This window comes from Gossypium arboreum, chromosome 1 (assembly GCF_025698485.1).
Source record: "Gossypium arboreum isolate Shixiya-1 chromosome 1, ASM2569848v2, whole genome shotgun sequence".
Classification (NCBI taxonomy): Eukaryota; Viridiplantae; Streptophyta; class Magnoliopsida; order Malvales; family Malvaceae; genus Gossypium; species Gossypium arboreum.
This window is the reverse complement of record NC_069070.1, coordinates 101,175,918-101,197,239: the sequence shown is the minus strand read 5'-3', so window position 1 is coordinate 101,197,239 and position 21,322 is coordinate 101,175,918. Positions and strand designations below refer to the sequence as shown.

At 39.0% G+C, this 21,322-nt stretch overlaps 2 long non-coding RNA genes across 2 annotated transcripts; both read right to left on the bottom strand.

Moving 5' to 3' along the window:
- Positions 1-446: 446 nt before the first annotated feature.
- Positions 447-2,887, bottom strand: LOC128294006 (uncharacterized). Its single transcript, XR_008284178.1, has 3 exons — positions 2,740-2,887; positions 1,780-1,821; positions 447-751 (listed from the first exon to the last, which is right to left on the bottom strand). It is a non-coding gene; the product is annotated as an uncharacterized LOC128294006 (long non-coding RNA).
- Positions 2,888-19,372: 16,485 nt separating this feature from the next.
- LOC128294004 (uncharacterized) lies at positions 19,373-20,433 on the bottom strand. Its single transcript, XR_008284171.1, has 2 exons — positions 20,262-20,433; positions 19,373-19,614 (listed from the first exon to the last, which is right to left on the bottom strand). It is a non-coding gene; the product is annotated as an uncharacterized LOC128294004 (long non-coding RNA).
- Between the last annotated feature and the right edge of the window lie 889 nt (positions 20,434-21,322).

Below are 21,322 nucleotides of genomic sequence, written 5' to 3'. Positions count from 1 at the left end.
GAATACCATGCAGAAATTACTAGGCATTCGATTGAAAACTGCACCGCGTTCAAGAAGCTAGTTGAAAGATTCATTAAAATGGGGATTGTAAGGTTTGATGACCCAGCCGTACCCAATGTAGCAGGAATGTAGCACCCCAAACCCAGCCCAGAAGTTATGGCCGGATCCGGCATGCCACATCAAAAACGTTAAAAAAATTTTCCATTCTAAGTCTAGAAAATCGTACTTGATGTTCAAAAGATTAATTCATTAAGGGTTAAAATGAATGGAAGCTGTGCACCAGGTAAGAAACCGGAAAAGAGGTGGTGAGTCCATCGGACTGCTTAAGTACCAAGCTCCCTTCGGATCCAATCCTAGACATGCATACCGCCATTGCCACACCTTAACGTCATGGATATTTCTAGGAAACCGATTTTGATTAAGTCATTTTTAGGAAAAGTGATTAATTTTGGAAAATACTTTCATTGCGGAAGCTTTGCTTGTTGTCGTATTATTTTGAAATCAATTGTTGTTTTTGAAAACGCGTCCTAAAGCTATCCAATTTCAACAGTTAAAATAAATAATACCTATCTTAGTAATACATATTAAAACCATCAAAAATAATTAAGCAGCCTTATTACATTTAAAAAAACCCAAAACTTCAAACGTAAATAAAAGGATGTCCAGTTCACCAGAAGAAAACCAAACTTTCAGAACGGGTGGCCACTCTGAATTCCCTCACAGCTCCAAGCCCACTATGGTTGGGGATTTCCTGCGTGGATGAAAATAAAAGGGGTGAGTTTGGGGAAACTCAGTGTGTAAGGAAAACCCATTCAAAGCCTAAGTCAGCTCAAGCCTATTAGGCCTAAGCCCATTCAGGTAACAGTGGTACTGGGCCAGAGCCCTTTTCAGATTACAATAAATTGGGCCTTAGCCCCTTATTCAGATAACAGTATGGCCCATAGGCCTATTTCAAAATACATACAACATCAATAAACATATGCAAGCCCATTTGGGTAACAGTGGTACTGGGCCAGAGCCCTTTTCAGATTACAATAAATTGGGCCTTAGCCCCTTATTCAGATAACAGTATGGCCCATAGGCCCATTTCAAAATACATGCAACATCAGTAAACATATGCAAGCCCATTTGGGGAGACTACTCAACCCACCAACCACTACACTCCACCCGTACCAGCCATACACTCCATGTGGGGAATAGCTCAACCCACCCGGTCCAAACTCCACGATTCTTGACCTTGCTACTCGGTTAACGATAAATTGAGGCAAAGCCTCTAATGCGTGGACAAGCCACTTTCAGTACTTCCTCCGTCAATATCCCAGTCCCATGCATCAGATAATAACAACATGGCATGCAGTAAATAACAACAATCAAACATGCATTTAGGTCAATTTAACCCTAGGGGTATTTCGGTAATTTATCTACTAAGGGTAAAACTGTAAATTTTCTACTTTTAAAGGTATTTTAGTAATTTATCTATTTTAGGGTTTTTCATGCATATTCCTACATTTCACGTACTAATAGAATCACGTACCGAGGGTTCTTACCGAATTGGGCCCGTTGGCCCATCATTCCAATTTTGGCCCATTAAGCCCAAAAATATCGAGGGCACAGAAATCATGCACTTCGCAGTCCAAATTTTGCAGTTTACCAAAAACATTAATCGATTTACCTCACGAGCATTCGCACACTCACAAATCTAAAAAATACCGATTTTCAGTATTTCGGCTTTTCGACTTTTGCCGATCCAGACTAAGAAAGAGGGTGTTAGTTACACACCTGTTTGAGACGATATGCTGACGAGATCCACACACGAACCGCCTACAATTGGATTACTAACACGCTAATCTAACTATTCAAATACAAACTACGTATTAACCCCTTACAATATTCGGCCAACCACACCTACAGATCATAGTAAGCTTATAAGAAAACAATAAGCAACTCATTAACAAATTTTTGTCAATGTTTACCACATAATCATAATTTCACTGCAAGCTGTCTTCCTGAGCAACAGTCACTAAATTATTTATAACTGGAGCTACGAAACTCCAAATCAAGTTTCGTAAATTTTCCCTGAAAATAGACTCATATATCTTCTATCCATAAAAATTTAAAATTTTTTTTGTATGGCCAATCAATACCAGATTTTTCTTAAAGTTTCCCATGTTTCACTATTTGACTAATCTGACCACTCTTCATTACGAATCAAATTTGTCATTGTACAGAATTCAAAATATGTTCTTATTTATTTCATTAGAAACTAGACTCAATAAGCTTTAATTACATAATTTATTCAGCTTCTAATTCATCTCCCACAATTTATGGTGATTTTCCAAAGTCACATTACTGCTGCTGTCCCAAGCAGATTTATTACCAAATCACTCTTTCACACATACCTTGCATGCATGTTATTTAAACATGTATATCACCAATCAATCATCACATATCTATGATTTTACTTAAGAATAATCTGCATTTCATCATTTTAAAGCACAACATGTTAGCTGATTTTTTCCCTTTAACATCTAAGGCACATGCATGCTCATTTGTTTGGCTCAACTTCACATATTTTCCATTTTTCATCAAAAGAACATGAAACAACAACCATTTCCTTCATTTTAATTCATGACCAAATGCTCACAACACAACCAAAAATCAAAATATACTTCAAGAGTTAAGGTAGAATCAAGAAGAACTCATGAACATCAAGATAGAAGCAAACTACCATGAACTTACCTTCAATTTTCTTCCCCAAGTGACCGAACACTCAAGAGCTTTCTCCTCTCCTTTCTCTTCTCTAACTTTCAGCTATGATGAACAAAGATGGACAAAACTTTGTTCTTTTCACCCCTTTTTCTTTTAATAAAACTTCATATTTCATCCATTTAATTCTTTAATACAAAAGATATGAAATTCTTATCATGAAACATTTACCTAACCCATTATCATGAAACATTTGCCTAACCCATTATCATGGAACATTTACCTAACCTATTATCAATTTGTATCAATTTGTACCATAAATTATGGATATCAAGTGTACATTTTGTCTACAACAACATGATGGCTGGCCACTTCATGTAAAATGGGAGGTTTGTCATGCAAATCCTCCTATTTTGCACTCCTATTTATTTGGTCAGTTCAATTTAGCCTATAGCATTTTCAAACATTTTCACATAGGTTCTATTTCATAATTTCACCCCTTTTTTTATGGAACAAAAATTAACTAAAATTGCCGGGTTCTATCTTTAGCTTGGGCCCACTAACATAATTAAACCTATGCCAACATTCACAGACTTCCTGAAAATTGGGGCGTTACAACTCTACCCTCCTTAAAGAAATTTCGTCCTCGAAATTTACCTGTTCCAACTAGTTGAGGGTATTGTTGACGCATAGTCTCTTTTGATTCCCAAGTAGCTTCTTCCCTTCCATGATTGCGTAAAGTACTTTCACTAACGGGATGATTTCCTTCGAGAACCTTAACATCTCGAGCCAATATTTGCAGGCTCCTCCTCAAAGGTCAAATTAGTCGAACTTCAATTTCAGAATCGCGGCGGGACATGAGCGGTCGAACGATAACGCCTTAACATGGAGACGTGAAAAACATCGTGAATCCTGTCTAACTCTGGAGGCAATTCCAACTGATAAGCCACTGGGCCTACTCGCTTCAAAACCCGATAAGGCCCAATGAACCGCGGACTCAACTTGCCCTTCTTACCGAACCTTAATATCTTCTTCCAAGGAGAAACCTTTAAGAAGACCATATCACCTACTGAGTACTCAATCTCCTTACGCTTCAAATCTGCATACGACTTTTGCCTATCAGATGCTTCTTTTAACCGGTCCCTAATTATTCTGACCTTATCCTCAGTATCAGCTACCAACTCTGGTCCAAGAACTTGTCGTTCTCCTAGTTCGGTCCAACAACTAGGTGTACGACACCTTCGTCCATACAGCACTTCATACAGTGCCATCTGAATACTCGCCTGGTAACTGTTATTGTACGCAAATTTTGCCAACGGCAAGTAATCCTCCCAACTACCTCGAAAATCAATCACGCATCCCCTCAACATGTCCTCCAGAATCTGAATAACCCTTTCCAATTGACCATCAGTTTAGGGATGGAAAGCCGTACTAAAATTCAATCGCATCCCCGATGCCTCATGCAACTTTTGCCAAAATCGAGATGTAAATCTGGGATCCCGATCAGAAATAATTGAAACTGGGACTCCATGAAGTCGTACAATCTCCGCCACATACAACTTGGCTAACTTTTGAAGTGAAAAGTTAGTACGAACAGGTATAAAATGGGCTGATTTGGTCAACCTATCCACAATCACCCACACCGAGTCTTTCTTTGATGGTGTCAAAGGCAACCCACTCACAAAGTCCATGGTTACCCTCTCCCACTTCCAAAGTGGTATCTTCACCAGCTGTAACAGTCCAGAAGGTAATTGATGCTCAGCTTTCACTTGCTGACATGTCAGACATTTCCCTACAAACTCCGTTACTTCTCGTTTAAGTCCAGGCCACCAGTACAATTCTCGCAAGTCGTGATACAACTTGTTCCCTCCAGGATGCATGGCACAAAGTCCTCCATGAGCTTCCTTCAATATTGTCTGCCTCAAATCAGAGTCCTTCGAAACAAAAATTCTTCCTCGGAAACACAGAACTCCTTAGCCATTTAACCCAAACTTAGAAGTTTCCCCTTCCTTAACTTGTTGGAAACGAGCGACCAAAGACTCATCGTTCAACTGCTTTTCCTTAATCTGATCCACCCAGGTTGGCCTCACTTGCAACTCAGCCAACAGACTTCCATCATCATACAGACTCAGACGAGCAAACATTGCTCTTAAATCAGATACAACTCTAAGACTTAGAGCATCGACTACCACATTAGCCTTGCCTGGGTGATACTCGATCGAGCAGTCATAATCCTTAAGTAACTCAATCCATCTCCTTTGCCTAAGGTTCAGCTCATACGAGTCAACAAATACTTAAGACTCTTATGGTCGGTGTATATAATACACCTTTCTCCGTACAAGTAATGTCTCCAAATCTTAAGTGCAAATATCACTGCGCCAACTCTAAATCATGAGTCGATAGTTCCCTCATGAGGCTTAAGGCGTCGTGATGCATATGCAACCACCTTACCCTCTTGCATTAACACGCAGCCCAAACCCACGTGTGATGCGTCCTTACACACTAAAATCCTTCCCGGACTCATTTGAATCAACACAGTGCTTGATCAGAACTTTCTTCAACTTCTCAAAAGCTTCTGCTACTTCTCAGTCCATACAAACGGTACTCCTTTCCTTATGAGTTTTGTCAGAGGTGATGCCATCACAGAAAAACCTTCCACAAACCTTCAGAGTATCCTACCACCCTAGAAACTCCATATTTCCGACAATCGACCTAGGCGGCTTCCATTCCAAAATCGCTTCAATTTTCTGAGGGTCCACTTTAATCCCCTCAGTAGAGACCACATGTCCTAAGAAAGTTACCTCTCTCAACCAAAATTCACACTTGCTGAACTTCACAAAGAGTTCTTTCTCCCTTAATGCTTACAGCACTATACGGAGATGCTCATCATGTTTCGTTTTAGTTTCAGAATATACCAGGATATCGTCAATAAAGACGACTACGAATTGATCTAAAAATGGTTGGAACACATGATTCATCAGATCATAAACACTGTAGGTGTGTTCATTAGTCCAAATGGCATAACCAGAAACTCGTAATGACCATACCGAGTCCTGAATGCTATTTAATGGATATCTACCTCCTTGACCCTTAACTGATGATATCCAGATCGAAGGTCGATCTTGGAAAATACAGAAGCTCCTCTAAGCTGGTCGAACAGATCATCAATCCTTGGTAGTGGATACTTATTCTTAATCGTCAGTTTGTTCAACTGGCGATAATCAATGCACATCCGCATCGTACCATCCTTCTTTTTCACGAATAGCACCGGTGCTCCCCATGGAGACACGCTTGGCCTAAAGAAGTCCCTATCCAACAACTCTTAAATTTGAGCCTTTAACTTCACTAACTCCTTCGGTGCCATCCTATATGGTGCGATGGACACGGGCGCCTTTCCAGGCAACAAATCTATTCCAAACTCAACTTCCCGGTTCGGAGGCAATGCTGGAAGCTCTCCCAGAAAAACATCTTGGAACTCCTTTACGATCCTAACCTTATCCACTGTCAGTCCCTCCTCTTCCGACTGACTTACAAATGCCAAATAGACCTCACAACCTTTCCGAATCCACTTTTCGGCCCTTAATGCCGACACCACATTGGACAAATAATCCCTTCGTTCACCTATCACCATAACCTCATCATCCTTTGTGGTCCTTAACACCATTCATTTAACAGTACAATCCAGGGTCACCTTATGCTTAACAAGCCAGTCCATTCCCAAAATGAGATCAAACTCTTCGAACGGTAACTCCATTAGATCTCTAGGGAAAATCCTACCTTGAGTTTCTAAGGGTACATCCCTATACAGTTTGTCTACCCTAACTGAGTGTCCTAAAGGACTTAGTACAGATACCCCACTCATAATCTCCTCAGAGCAGTCCAAGTAATCCATAATCCGTTCTGTGGCCTCCAACCAATATTCCGCCATATTCGGGGCTATACCAGACACGCCCCTAAAGATCTCCGCTCCGTTAGCCTGAAGTCATTCAGAAATAGATCCCCGAACTTCATTGCCCATATTTGCCCCGACAACCCTTTCCAGAACACGAAGCATTGCCTGTGACAGGGCATCATCCCCGGCACCGCGGTCATGAGACTCTACCTCTGTTTCCGGCGGTACCGGTGCATTTACCACTGGCATATGTCTCGAAGACGAAGATCTCGCTCGAGCACTTCCTCGGCTCCGTCTACAGCCTCTTCCACGAACGGCTCTTGTACTCATATCGTATTATCTTGATTACGAATTTTTATGCATTAATTCAATATTCCAGTATTTATTACAGATGTTTTATGAATCAGACAGTAGTTCAGAGTTTGTTTTCGCAGGATTGAAGTCTAGCTACAGTTTTAGTCTCTTATCAGATTTTTCCATGCTTTCAGTATCATCCTATCTAGAGTATACTAGCAGGATTTCAGTACAGACAGATAAGTCAGAAAAATATTCAGAAGAGTTCAGAGTAATACTTACAGGCTTGAGCCGGAGATTCGGAATGCCACCTTCTAAACATCTAACTTTTGAAAATCAAGTTTTTCGCATTCTTTATAAAATTTTCGCTTTCAAAAATCTTTGTTTTTGTAAACCCATTCCACAGCCAAGTTGTTGCAACCTAGGCTCTGATACCACTAAATGTAGCACCCCAAACCCAGCCCAGAAGTTATGGCCGGATCCGGCATGCCACATCAAAAACGTTAAAAAAAATTTCCATTCTAAGTCTAGAAAATCGTACTTGATGTTCAAAAGATTAATTCATTAAGGGTTAAAGTGAATGGAAGTCATGCACCGGTAGGAAACAGGAAAAGAGGTGGTGAGTCCATCGGATTGCTTAAGTACCAAGCTCCCTTCGGATCCAATCCTGAACATGCATACCGCCATTGCCACACCTTAACGTCATGGATATTTCTAGGAAACCGATTTTGATTAAGTCATTTTAGGAAAAGTGATTAATTTTGGAAAATACTTTCATTCGGAAGCTTTGCTTGTTGTCGTATTATTTTGAAATCAATTATTGTTTTTGAAAACGCGTCCTAAAGCTATCCAATTTCAACAGTTAAAATATGTAATACCTATCTTAGTAATACATATTAAAACCATCAAAAATAATTAAGCGGCCTTATTACATTTAAAAAAAACCAAAACTTCAAACGTAAATAAAAGGATGTCCAGTTCACCAGAAGAAAACCAAACTTTTAGAGCGGGTGGCCACTCAATTCCCTCACGCTCCAAGCCCACTATGGTTGGGGATTTCTGCGTGGATGAAAATAAAAGGGGTGAGTTTGGGAAACTCGGTGTGTAAGGAAAACCCATTCAAAGCCCAAGTCACTCAAGCCTATTGGGCCTAAGCCCATTCAAGTAACAGTGGTCTTGGGCGAGCCCTTTTCAGATTACAATAAAGCGGGCCTTAGCCCTTATTCAGATAATAATATGGCCCATAGGCCCATTTCAAAATACATGCAACATCAAGTAAACATATGCAAGCCCATTTGGGTATGAGTGGTCTGGGCCCGAGCCCTTTCAGATTACAATAAAGCGGGTCTTAACCCTTATTCAGATAATGATATGGCCCATAGGCCCATTTCAAAATACATGCAACATCGGTAAACATATGCAAGCCCATTTGGGAGACTACTCAACCCACCAACCACTACACTCCACCCGTACCACCATACACTCCATGTGGGAATAGCTCAACCCACCCATTAACACTCCACAATTGCGGCCTTTTCGCTCAGTTAACGATAAATTGAGGCAAAGCCTCCAAGATCGTGGACAAGCCACTTTCATTACTTCCTCCGTCAATATCCTAGTCTCATGCATCGATAATAACAACATGGCATGCATAAATAACAACAATCAAACATGCATTTAGGTCAATTTAATCCTAGGGTATTTCGATAATTTATCTACTAAGGGTAAAGCGTAAATTTTCTACTTTTAAAGGTATTTGATAATTTATCTATTTTAGGGTTTTCATGCATATTCTTACTTTTCACGTACTAACGTAATCACGTCGAGGGTTCTTACCGAATTGGGACCGTTGGCCCATCATTCCAATTTTGGCCCATTAGGCCCAAAAATATCGAGAGGCACGTAAATCATGCACCTTAGGTCCAAATTTTGCGTTTACCAAAAACATTAATCGATTTACCTCACGAGCATTCGCACACTCACAAATCTACAAAATACTGATTTTGGCATTTCACTTTTCGACTTTTGCCGATCCGGACTAAGAAAGAGGGTGTTAGTTACACACATTTGCGACGATATCTTGTGAGATCCACACACGAACCGCCTACAATTGGATTACTAACACGTTAATCTAACTATTCAAATACAAACTACGTATTAACCCCTTACAATATTCGGCTAACCACACCTACAGATCATAGTAAGCTTATAAGAAAACAATAAGCAACTCATTAACAAATTTTTGTCAATGTTTACCACATAATCATAATTTCACTGCAAGATGTCTTCCTGAGCAACAGTCACTAAATTATTTATAACTGGAGCTACGAAACTCCAAATCAGGTTCCATTAATTTTACCTGAAAATATACTCATATATCTTCTATCCATAAAATTTTCAGAATTTTTTTGTATGGCCAATCAATACCAGATTTTTCTTAATGTTTCCCATGTTTCACTGTTTGACTAATCTGACCACTCTTCATTACGAATCAAATTTCTCATTGTACAAAATTCAAAATATGTTCTTGTTTATTTCATTAGAAACTAGACTCAATAAGCTTTAATTAAATAATTTATTCAGCTTCTAATTCATCTCCCACAATTTATGGTGATTTTCCAAATTCACGTTCTTCTTCTTTGTCCCAAGCGATTTATTACCAAATCACTCTTTCACACATACCTTGCATGCATGTTATTTAAACATGTATATCACCAATCAATCATCACATATCTATGATTTTACTTAAGAAGAATCTCCATTTCATCATTTTAAAGCACAACATGTTAGCTGATTTTTTCCCTTTAACATCTAAGGCACATGCATGCTCATTTGTTTGGCTCAACTTCACATATTTTCTATTTTTCATCAAAAGAACATGAAACAACAACCATTTCCTTCATTTTAATTCATGACCAAATGCTCACAACACAACCAAAAATCAAAATATACTTCAAGAGTTAAGGTAGAATCAAGAAGAACTCATGAACATCAAGATAGAAGCAAACTACCATGAACTTACCTTCAATTTTCTTCCCCAAGTGACCGAACACTCAAGAGCTTTCTCCTCTCCTTTCTCTTCTCTAACTTTCAGCTATGATGAACAAAGATGGACAAAGATGCAAAGGTCAGGATCCCATTGAGACGGGTGTGGAAAGAGATGGTCAAGAGAGGATTAATCGTGTTGGATTTGAGAGAAGAATCTGAAGAAAAGAGGAACTACTGTGAGTTTCACAGCGAGGTGGGGCATGAAATTCAAGAGTGCGTGGAGTTCAGGGCCCTGGTATAGGACATGATAAACAATAGAGAAATGGAGTTTTATGAAGAAACCGAAAACCCCAGAGAGGGAGATATATGTGCGTCAGAGGGAGAATTGATGGCGCAGAACCAAACAGTTAACTACCTCGTGGTCATCATATCACGACCCAAAAATAATGAAGCAGGAGTGCAAATGCCATCGAGAGTCATAATCCAAAGACCTGCAGTGTTCCCCTATAAAGTCAGTAAGAGGGTCCCATGGAATTACGACTGTAACGTGACGATCCCAGGAAGAGAAAACCTGGTTGACGCTTTAAAAGAGGATCAAGATAGGGGCTCCTATACACGTAGCGGGAGACGATATGATCCAGCAAGTGAGAAAGTAGGACCCATAAAAGGAAAATCCATAGTGGTCGAAGAGATGAAGGAGAAAACGACCAAATCTGAACTTCTTGTTAATGAGCCGGTCAACGAAGAGGAGGCTAAGGAGTTTTTAAAGTTTCTAAAGCACAGTGAATACAGGGTTGTGGAACAACTGTGTAAATAACCAGCTCGTATCTCGGTGCTGGCCTTACTTCCAAGTTTGGAAGTCCATCGCAGTGCGCTGATGAAAGTTTTGAATGAAACATATGTTGCCAATGATATCTCCTTCAACAAGCTAGACCGCTTGGTTAGCAACATAAGTGCCGATAACTTTATCTTCTTCAATGACAACGAGATACCACCCGCTGGCAGGGGTTCGACTAAAGCTTTACATATCACCATGCGTTGTAAGGGATATACGCTACCAGGAGTACTGATTGACAACGGGTCAGCCTTGAACGTCCTACCATTGTCCACACTAAGCAGATTACCTATAGACAGCTCTCACATTTAGAGTGCTAGAATATAGTGAAGGCATTCGATGGTATGGAGAGAAGGGTGATAGGCAGAATTGAGATACCTCTTCTACCGGGCCAAACACATATGAGGTGGATTTCTTGGTGATGGATATCAAGCCTTCATACAACTACTTATTGAGGAGGCCTTGGATACACTCAGCTGGGGTAATACCTTCGTCGTTGCATTAAAAGTTGAAGTTAGTATCAGAGGGGCGGTTGATAACGATAAATGCTGAAGAGGATATCATTGTAGCTGTAAGCAGTGATGCACCCTATTTGGAGATAGATGACAAAGCAATCAAATGCTCATTTCAGTCTTTGGAATTTGTTAATACAACATTCATTAGTGAGGGGAGCAGGATTCTGACGCCGAAATTATCCAAAACTACAAGGATGAGTCTACAGTTGATGGTTGGAAAAGGAGCTCTACCGGGAAGAGGACTCGGGAGACATCTCCAAGGAAGGGTTGAAACGCCAGTATTGAAAGACATGAGAGACCACTTCGGCTTAAGATTTAAGCCAGATGTGAGACAAAGGAAAAAGGAGTTGGAAAAGAAACAAGAAAGAAGGAGAGCATGGTTGAAGGGGGAGGAAATCAAATGAGAGCCAATGATATTCCCCCATATATCTAAAACTTTTGTGTCCGGAGGAATCATTCATCTTGAAAGGGGTACACCAAGAAAAGAAGCCATAGAAGAAAAGTTGGAAAGCTTAGACATCAACGCCACATACGAAGAAGGGGCTGGAGGAGAAAGTTTGTCGGGCGTTTGCCCCTACATACCTGAAAGTGTTCTGGATAACTAGACTGCAAAAGAGATTCATGTAGTTTTTAGAGCTGACTTAGAGTAATGTCCAAAACACACTTATTGCTCTAGGCCTAGGAGTAATAAGAATCTTTTGTGAAATAGGCTTATGTTCAAAAACGTTATTTCAATAAAATGCACAGTTATTATCATTTTGAGCAGATATTTATTCATTCTTTCCATTTCATTCATAATCATATTATACAAATGATTACTTTCTGATTCTTTTGTCCTTCGGACATTCTTTTAAATATTCTTTCGTTCTTCATTCATAATCATACTATACAGATAAGTATTCTTAAATTCTTTTGGTTCTTTGTATCTTCTTTCATCCTCATAGGAGGTCCCCAGATATCGATGATATGAGTGGCACTGCTAGTGGCTCAGAGTCTCCTTTTAAGCGAGATATGTGTATGGAGGATTCTCAGGATTTCAAAGATGACCAAGGTTGTAACCTGTCTCCTGATTTGTTGACGATGGTAGAATAAGACGAGAAACAAATCCTACCTCACAAAGAATCAGTAGAAATTGTGAGCTTAGGAGAGGGGCAAGAGGTGAAGATCGGAACTTGTATCACCATGGAGATGAAGTGAGACCTTATCGAATTACTTCAAGAATTCAAAGATGTCTTTACATGGTCATACCAAGATATGCCTGGGTTGAACACTGACATCGTGGTGCACCGACTCCCCATAAAGGAAGAATGTAAGCCAGTTCAGCAAAAACTCCGAAGAATAAGGCCCGACATCTTGCTAAAAATAAAATAAGAGGTCAGAAAGCAGTTTGACGTTGGATTTTTAAAGGTGGTAAAATACTCAGAATGAGTAGCCAACATCGTCCCTGTCCTAAGAAGGGTGGAAAAGTACGAATATGTGTAGACTACAGAGATTTGAATAAAGCCAACCCGAAAGATAATTTTCCACTGCCTCATATCGACACTTTAGTGGACAACACGGTAGGACACTCACTATTTTCCTTCATGGACTGTTTCTCCAGATATAAACAGATCAAGATGCTTCCTGAATACATAGAGAAGACTACATTTGTAACTATGTGGGGAACGTTCTGCTACAAGGTGATGCCGTTTGGACTAAAAAATGCAGGGGGAACATATCAAAGGGCCATGGTAACCCTGTTCCACGACATGATACACAAAGAAATCAAAGTTTATGTCGATGATATGATCGCAAAGTCTCTAACAGAGAAGGATCATGTACAAGTCCTGAGGAAGTTATTCTTAAGGTTGAGAAAGTTTCAGCTAAAGCTCAATCCGGCCAAATGTACCTTCGGAGCCAAGTCTAGAAAGCTTCTCAGATTTGTGGTTAGTGAGAAAGGGATTGAGATCGATCCAGACAAAGTCAAATCCATACAAGAGCTATCTCCGCTGCATACCCAGAAAGAGGTTCGAGGCTTTCTGGGAAGATTAAATTACATCGCTTGGTTCATCTCACAACTAACCGAGAAATGTGACCCTGTTTTCCACCTTCTTAAGAAACACAACCCAGGTGTATGGGATGAAGATTGCCAAAGGGCTTTCGACAAGGTCAAACAGTACTTATCCAACGCTCCGGTGCTGATGCCACCTAACCCCTATAAGCCATTGATACTGTATTTGGCAGTATTTGAGAATTTCATGGGATGCGTACTTGGTCAGCATGACAAGTCAGGAAGGAAAAAAAAAGCTATTTACTATTTTAGTAAAAAGTTCACTAAATGTGAGATGAGATATCCGCCGATAGAAAAGTTGTGTTGTGCCTTGGTTTGGACAACCTGAAGGTTGAGGCAGTATATGTTGTATCACACTACTTGGCTCATCTCAAAACTAGACCATTTAAAGTACATGATGGAGTCAACAACTTTGAATGGAAGGATGGTCTGATGGCAAATTCTGCTCTCTGAATTTGACAGTCTATGTGAACCAGAAAGCAGTAAAAGGGAGTGCAATAGCAGATTTTCTAGCCAGTAGAGCTTTGCAAGATTACGAGCCCTTGAACTTTAATTTCCCGAATGAAGACCTATGTGTTGCGACCACTAAAGAAGGTGCTCTAGAAGAACTTCCCTGGAAACTAAACTTCGATGGGGCGTCAAATGCTGTGGGTAATGGAATCAGGGCAGTCTTGGTATCCGCAAATGGAGATCATTATCCATTTACTAGTAAATTGGATTTTGATTGTACGAATAACATGGCAGAATACGAAGCGTGCATCATGGGTATCCATGCAGCCGTAGAGCGTAAGATTAAAGTGCTAAAGGTGTATGGAGATTCTGCATTAGTGATTTATCAACTCAAGGGAGAATGGGAGACCAGAGATCCCAAGTTGATCGATTATCAAAAACTGGTCCTTAAATTGGTTAAAGAGTTCGATGACATTACTTCTGCTACCTTCCACGAGACGAAAATTAGATGGCCGATGCTTTGGCCACCTTAGCTTCCATGATCAAAGTGAACAAACAAGAAGATGTCAAACCTATCCGGATGAGCATTTATGAAACTCCGGTTCACTGTTACAATGTTGAAGAAGATAAAGAAAAAGATGATCACCCTTGGTATCACGATATATTACAATACGTGAGGAATCGTGAGTACTTGAACCAGGCAAGCGAGAATGATAAAAGGATGTTGAGAAGATTGGCCATTGAGTATGTTTTAGATGGGAGATCCTATACAAAAGAAGAAAGGATCAAGTGCTATTAAGATGCGTAGACGCTGTAGAGGCTAAGAAAATCTTGGAAGAAGTCCATGAGGGCGTCTGTGGGACACACACTAATGGTTTTACAATGGTCAGGTAAATTATGAGATTTGGGTATTATTGGTCCACTATGGAAGGAGACTGTGTCAATTATGCCAAGAGATGTCGTAAATGCCAAATCTATGGAGACAAAATTCATGTGCCTCGTTCACCGCTGCATGTCATGACTTCCCCATGGCCTTTCTCTATGTGGGGTATGGATGTGATTGGACCAATATCGCCGATAGCTTCCAATGGGCATCTGTTCATCTTTGTGGTTATCGACTACTTCACCAAATGGGTAGAAGCCGCTTCATATGCCAATGTTACAAAGTCAACAGTGAGCAAATTCCTGAAAAACGAGATCATATGTCGATATGGAATGCCGGAGAGGATCATATCTGACAATGCATTATGAAGATTAAGAATATTGTGGGGAAGATGACTGAGACCTACAAATATTGGCATGAGAAGTTACCATTTGCCCTCTTGGCCGAACATCAGTCAGAACCTCTACTGGGGCAACGCCTTTCTTTTTGGTCTACGGAATGGAAGCGATTTTGCCAATTGAAGTCGAGATCCCATCCCTTTGAGTGTTGTCAGAGTTAAAGTTAGATGAAGCAGAGTGGATCCAGTCTCGATATGATCAATTGAACTTGATTGAAGAAAAGAGGCTAAGAGCTATCCGTCATGGTCAGATGTACCAAAAACGAATGATGCGGGCTTATGACAAAAAGGTTCACCCAAGAGAGTTTTATGAGGGAGATATGGTTCTGAAAAATATCCTTCCTATACAGAAGGATTTTAGAGGAAAATGGATGCCCAATTGGGAGGGACCTTACGTGGTGAAGAAAGCTTTCCCCGGAGGAGCATTAATTCTAGTCGAAATGGATGGGAAAAACCTGCCCAATCCTGTGAATTCGAATTCTGTCAAGAAATACTACACTTAAAGAGGGAAAGAGGCCAAAGTGAAAACCCACATAGGGCGTTTTAAGACTAAAAAAAAAAGGGAGAGAGGCCAAGGCGAAAACCCGCAAAGGGCGCTTTAAGACCAAAGGGGTTTTTGAGTTGAAAATTCAAAAACGGGCAGCTCAAATTTTGAACATGGGGCATGTAGTAGTCTTGTCCTCCCAAATTAACAAGAGGGAAGAACAGTACATCTTAGAGCATCGACAAAATATGTGGGATCTCCTGAACACATATTTAGCTTGAAATGGCCTTTGAAGAAGTTGGAATAGTGAAGCTCGTGCTGCGATATCTGGGGCACCTTTTTCTCATCTTATTTTGTACCTCAGCAGATTCACAATCCTGTTTAATTTATTCACTCTGAGTTTTGTTCTCAATAAAATTCCATCTCGTTCATTATGATAATATCTTTTAAGCATTTTTTTAAATCAATTTTTGGAATTATAATATTCACACAAAAGAAGTTATGCATATTACTCTGGAAAGTCTCTAAATAGTACAAGGACCTGAAACAGGGCCACTAGTCAGGACTAACCAGATTCAAAAGTTGGAAACATTGAAAAAAGAATAGTCCAAATTGTGATTATTTCTTCAAATTTTCTATCAAAAATACTGGCTAAACAAGGAGATATGGTAGCACATCAATGATAGAACCCTAATGAACTATGAGCAATGATACCGTAAAAAGGAATCACTCTCATGACATTTCTATATTCATAATCATTCATCTAGTTAGGAGCATTTGACTCATTTTGATCATGGCATCCTACTTATTTGGCATAAGCATAGGTACAGGAAACCGATTCTACAAATCATGCCTTTAGAGGACGGTGTAGCAACATCGGTGAATTCACAGATCTTGTCTCCCTAAAGTTATAGTGGAACAGATCAAAGAAGCAAGCCTTAACCTCCTAAGTAGTAGGGTAACAGGCTGAAGATTACAGATCTTGTCTCCCTGAAGTTGCAGTGGAACAGATCGAAGACGGTGAGCCTTAACCCCCTAAGTAGTAGGGTAACAAGCTGAATTGCAGATCTTATCTCCCTGAAGTTGCAGTGGAATGGATCAAAGAAAGCAAGCCTTAACCCCCTAAGTGGTAGGGTAACAGGCTGAAAATGATAGATCTTGTCTCCCTGAAGTTGCAGTGGAACAGATCAAAGACGGTGAACCTTAACCCCCTAAGCAGTAGGGTAACAGGTTAAAAATTACAGATCTTATCTCCCTAAAGTTGTAGTGGAGCAGATCGAAGTCACAATCCTTATCTCTCTGAAGTTACAGTAGAGCAGGATAAAAATACACGAACCATATCTGCTTGAGGTTGCAGTGAAGAAGTTGCGGTAGAACAGATTAAAAGCTACAAGGCTAGTCTCTCTAGAGTTACAGCGGAGCAGATTGGAGCAACAATTCCTATATCTTGCAGAGGATCGGAACAAGGCTACCTCGAAGAAGAAAAACACCAAAGAAGTCATGATTCTGCGAGACCGGGCAAAATTGGCCCTCTTTGAAGTCTTTGCTCTATTCTCGTTACACGACAATGAGCAAAGAAGGGCAGCTATAAGGCCCAATTTTGGCCCAGGCCCGTGCAAACACAAAACAAAAAAATAAAAAAATAAATCATAAAAATATTATAACAGTCCAATTACAAAAACTTGTGGCCCAACTGCAAGAATAGGCTCTAAAGGCCAAAAATGCTAAGGTTTTCAGAAAAACCTAACCCTAAACCTAATGCTTGCGCTACAGCTAACCTCCAGCGCCTCTGTACAACCACCACACGTGCCTCCGTACGCCTCACGCCAAGTGCTAGCACACGCTCCGTACCTGAAAAAAGCAAGCAAACAGCAGCAGCAACAGCCAATACGTAAGAAAAAGAAAAATTGTATTTTTTTTTGAACATTTTCGGCTATAAAGCCATAGATAATCTACTGTAATTTTTTTGGTTTTACACGCACACTAAAATACTTACTGGATAGAAAATTCGAAAGCAATTGCAAGAAGGTGATTTTGAACGCCTTGTATTTCTTTCTTTTGCATTTATTTCATCTTCCTTTAGTGTTTTAAATTTTTTTAGTATAATGAAGTAAAAAAGAAAACATACCTTCAAATGAGCCATCGGAGACCGTATCTTCTTCGTTGAAATTGAAACTTGAGATCGGTTTTTCGAGGCTAAAATCTGACTTTCGATATGAGGTTTAGAGCATGGAGATGGGACGGTTCCATTGCAAGCTACCGTCCACCGATTTCAATGGTGGAATGATGGTGGTTGAATGGCAGATTGAAAAAGGGGCAAACATTTAGGGTTTTCCCTTTCCCTTCCCCTCATTTGTTTGCTACGGTGCTTAGATTTGCTTTAGGTTTTTTCTTTTTTTTTTCTTTTTAATTTACAAAAGGAAGTGACGTCGTTTAAGGCTTGATCTGGTATCCCTAAAACGACTCCGTATAGTCCATGCCCGATCGGATCCGACCCGAATACCCTCAGGACCCACGTGTTTTTGCAGTGAAGGGTTATTTACGTGTTTGGTCCCTCCATTTCGTGCGTGCATTTGATTGCGCCTTGTTTGCTTTGTTTTGTTTTTTTAATTTAGTTTGATAAGTTGTGTTAATTTTCAATTGGGTCCGCGCCTCAACAAGGATCTGGAATAATTCCAGTTTTAGTCCTTGTGCATTTGCGCACATTACACGCCAGTCCCTATTTTGGTTTCTTTTACTTGTAAATTATCCCTTTCATTTTTAAGTTTATTTCATTAAGCTTTCTATTTGAAATATTTATTATTTTAAATTTCATTTAATACTTTTATCTATTTTATTAACTTTGCTTTGTTTTTTATTTATTTATATTATTATTTTGAAGTTGGTTTATCATATTATATATACAATGTCTCACTTAGATATTTTTGTGTATATTCGTACATATATTATTTTAATGGTTAACTCATTGTTTTAAAATTCATTTTTTTGTTTATAAAATCATCATTTTGAAAGTCATTATATCGTATTCTTTCAATATATTAGATGGTGTCCCATTTAAATGTTTTTATATATTTGTACATATATAGCCAAATTAATTTAATCTGCACGCATTTCCATGTTTTTTTAAAAAGTAATTATTTTTAAATTTATATATGATTTGTAAATCTATTATGTGTATAGCTTATCTCCTAAGATTATATTTCATTATATGTTTTTATTATCTTTTCATATTTTATAAATAAATTAAATTCTCCTTTATTGCATGTAGATTGTCATTTTAAACCAATATTTTTCAATACTTTGTGTATTATTTGATTTTAAAATATTCATTCTATGATATATGTTCTAATAATTATGTATATATATATATCTCTTTGTTTGTTTTACAAATTATTTTAAATTCATCAATTCATATACTATATGTATTATGTGTTCATCAATTCATCATTATCTTAAGATTGTCTTATATCACATTAACTTCTAATTGCTATTTTGTTTTATACATCTTGTGTAGCACCCCAAACCTGACCCAGAAGTTATGGCCGGATCCGGCATGCCACATCAAAACGTAAAAAAAAAAATTTCCATTCTAAGTCCAGAAAATCGTACTTGATGTTCAAAAGATTAATTTCATTATAGGTTAAAGTGAATGGAAGCTGTGCACCAGGTAGGAAACCGGAAAAGAGGTGGTGAGTCCATCGGACTGCTTAAGTACCAAGCTCCCTTCGGATCCAATCCTAGACATGCATACCGCCATTGCCACACCTTAACGTCATGGATATTTCTAGGAAACCGATTTTTAGGAAAAGTGATTAATTTTGGAAAATACTTTCATTGCGGAAGCTTTGCTTGTTGTCGTGTTATTTTGAAATCAACTGTTGTTTTTGAAAACACGCCCTAAAGCTATCCAATTTCAACAGTTAAATATAAGTATTACCTATCTTAGTAATACATATTAAAACCATAAAAATAATTAAGCGGCCTTATTACATTTAAAAGCCCAAAAACTTCAAACGTAAATAAAAGGATGTCCAGTTCACCAGAAGAAAATCAAACTTTCAGAACGGGTGGCCACTCCGAATTCCCTCATAGCTCCAAGCCCACTACGGTTGGGGATTTCCTGCGTGGATGAAAATAAAAAGGTGAGTTTGGGAAACTCGGTGTAAGGAAAACCCATTCAAAGCCCAAGTCAGCTCAAGCCTATTGGGCCTAAGCCCATTCAGTGCAGTGGTACTGGGCGAGCCCTTTCAGATTACAATAAAGCGGGCCTTAGCCCTTATTCAGATAACAAGATGGCCCATAGGCCCATTTCAAAATACATGCAACATCAATAACATATGCAAGCCCATTTGGGAGACTACTCAACCCACCAACCACTACACTCCACCCGTACCAGCCATACACTCCATGTGGGATAGCTCAACCCACCCATTTAACACTCCACAGTTGCAAAGATTCTTCGCTCGATTAACGATAGAATTGAGGCAAAGCCTCCGATCGTGGACAAGCCACTTTCGATTACTTCCTCCGTCAATATCCCAATCCCATGCATCAGATAATAACAACATGGCATGCAGTAAATAACAATAGTCAAACATGCATTTAAGTCAATTTAACTTTAGGGGTATTTCGGTAATTTATCTCCTAGGGGTAAAATTGTAAATTTTCCACTTTTAAAGGTATTTCAGTAATTTATCTATTTTAGGGTTTTTCATGCATATTCCTACTTTTCACGTACTAACAGAATCACGTACCGAGTGTTCTTACCGAATTGGGCCCGTTGGCCCATCATTCTAATTTTGGCCCATTAAGCCCAAAAATATCGAGGGCACAGAAATCATGCACTTTGCAGTCCAAACATTGCAGCTTACCAAAAACATTAATCGATTTACCTCACGAGCATTCGCACACTCGCAAATCTACAAAATACCAGTTTTCGGCATTTGACTTTTCGACTTTTGCCGATCTAGACTAAGAAAGAGGTGTTAGTTACACACTGCTTTGCGACGATATCTTGTGAGATCCACACACGAACCGCCTACAATTGGATTACTAACACGTTAATCTAACTATTCAAATACAAACTACGTATTAACCCTTACAATATTCGGTCAACCACACCTACAGATCATAGTAAGCTTATAAGAAATCAATAAGCAACTCATTAACAAATTTTTGTCAATGTTTACCACATAATCATAATTTCACTGCAAGCTGTCTTTCTGAGCAACAGTCACTAAATCATTTATAACTAGAGCTACGAAACTCCAAATCAAGTTCCGTTAATTTTCCCTGAAAATAGACTCATATATCTTCTATCCATAAAATTTTCAGAATTTTTGGTTTAGCCAATCAATACCAGAAATTTCTCAAAGTTTCCCATGTTTCACTGTTTGACTAATCTGACCACCCTTCATTACGAATCAAATTTCTCATTGTACAGAATTCGAAATATGTTCTTGTTTATTTCATTAGAAACTAGACTCAATAATCTTTAATTACATAATTTATTCAGCTTCTAATTCTTCTCCCACAATTTATGGTGATTTTCCAAAGTCACATTACTGCTGCTGTCCCAAGCAGATTTATTACCAAATCACTCTTTCATACACCTATCTTGCATGCATGTTATTTAAACATGTATATCACCAATCAGTCATCACATATCTATGATTTTTACTTAAGCATAATCTCCATTTCATCATTTTAAAGCACAACATGTTAGCCGATTTTTCCTTTAGCATCTAAGGCACATGCATGCTCATTTGTTTGGCTCAACTTCACCTATCTTCCATTTTTCATCAAAAGAACATCAAACAACAACCATT